Here is a 2,150-nt window from a genome sequence, read left to right as displayed (position 1 = left end):
TATATATATATATATATATACATACATATACATATACATATATAAATACATATATATAATCATCAGCTGTCAACCAGGCTTACTGGCAGGTGAGGAATAAGCATTAACAGACTGCTTGCTGCATACCAATCACCAACTTATACTGTTGCTGTCCATGTGAATGCCCATGCATGTGGTTTGCATGTACTGGAGTGGAACCCGGGACCCCACATGTTCCCTGTTGGTGGGCCAATCTGAGTCCCCTAAGTTTTAACTAACTCCCGAGAAGATGAGTACACAGTCAACGCTAAATCAGGGCATTAGTAAGCCAGGGCTGTGCTGCATGTGTTCCTGTCCCAGTCCCAGTCCCTTGCCCAGCCTTGAGATAAGACTGAGAGGGGAGGGTCAAAGTCCCCGTTTACTAGCTGATTGGGGTTTTAGGGAGATTATTCCCCCGAAACTTTCGTACTGGGGCCTCTGTCCCCACCCCAGAAGTTCACAGCACAGTCAAGGGGCTCCCGGGTGGCCCAATGAGGTCAAAGTTCCTCTTGCAGCTCACAGGCGCAACCCCTTGAGCCTTGACCTTTCCAATGCTGGAATGACAGGCATATGCTATCATGCCTGTTCACATTTATCTCTGTGTGCATATATAGTTCCCTTTCCTTAAAATAATTTACTCTTATTTTACACTCACTGACATCTTCCCTGCATTCATGTTTGTGAGGGCATCACATCTTGGGAGCTGGAGTGACAGGTGGCTGTGAGCCCCCATGTGGATGCTGGGAACCAAACCTGGGTCCTCTGGGGAAACAGCGGGTATTGTACCACTGAGCCATCCTACCACTCCAGCCCCTGTGATCTGCTCCATTTGGGTTCATGGGTTAGGGATCATCACCTGGTAAATTTTCGCCAAGAAAGGGTTCCAAGTAGCCAGGCGGTGGTGCATGCCTTTAATACCAGCACCCTGAAGGCAGAGGCTTGGTTTTCTTGTGAGTTCCAAGGCAGCCTGATCTACAGCCAGGACAGCCAGGGCTACACAGAGAAACCCTGTCAAAAAAGGGGGGCAGGGAGAAGTCCCAGGGGCTGAGGGTAGTGCTCAGCTCCTAACAGAGTTTTCTAGGCAAGCATGAGGACCCAAGTTCAAATACAACGCCCACAGATGGCTGTGCACACCGGCGGCCCCATCCCAACCCCACACTGAGGTGGAGACAGGTAAATCTGGGTGGTCATGGCCTAGTAGAGTGGCCCAGGGCCATAGTGGAGGATATCGGACGGCCAGTCTGGCCTCCACATGGGTGAGCGCACCCAAGGCCACGTGCTTGTGCCATCAAGGAAGGACAGTCTGAGGCTCTGTAAACCAGACTGGGCTGGGCCGGACTGCAGCTTCCTCCTGCCTCAGCCGGTTTGGGGTTGATGATTCCTGTGCTTCTAACTGACCCAGGATAACTCTTGTTCTGAATGGCGGTGACACCCAGCTCTCTGCATGGGGACACCCAAAGCTATTAAAGAACAGAAAACTACTGGGCACAGTAACTCAAGTCCTTTTTTTTTTTTTTTTTTGGTTTTTCGAGACAGGGTTTCTCTCTGTAGACCATGCTGGCCTCGAACTCAGAAATCCGCCTGCCTCTGCCTCCCAAGTGCTGGGATTAAAGGCGTGCGCCACCACCGCCTGGCAGCTTAAGTCCTTTTTTCCCCAAACATAATTTTTCTTCTTCTTCTTATTTGGTAATTTCATATCATGTACCCTGATCACACTCACTTCCCCGGCCCTCCTCTAACTTATGAGCCCCCCAAAAAAAGAAAAGAAAAATTTAAAAACCCACAAGTCCAGTTTGTGTTGCCCGTATAACACATACCAGAGCATGGTCACACTCTCTGGGGCCAGCCCCTTAGAGAAACTGAGTCCTTCCCCACTTGCACACACCCCGCCCCCTTCCACCGGGAGCCAATGACTGGGGGGGAGCTACACTTCAGCATCCTTAACAGTTCTTACGAGGCATGTCGGATAGCTGTCTGTCTAAGGTGTTACTTTTGGGGGTAGGGTGGAGAGCAGGGGTTGTCACAGAAGCCTTCCATGTTCGTTCCCCTCAACTGTGCGCCGGCACTACAAAAGTAGCCCTTTCCTGTAGGGAGTATAGAGCACGTACTTCTACATGGTCTCCAGCATCAGA

The sequence above is a fragment of the Mastomys coucha genome, unplaced genomic scaffold (genome assembly GCF_008632895.1).
Source record: "Mastomys coucha isolate ucsf_1 unplaced genomic scaffold, UCSF_Mcou_1 pScaffold4, whole genome shotgun sequence".
NCBI lineage: Eukaryota > Metazoa > Chordata > Mammalia > Rodentia > Muridae > Mastomys > Mastomys coucha.
This window is presented reverse-complemented; position numbering follows the sequence as displayed.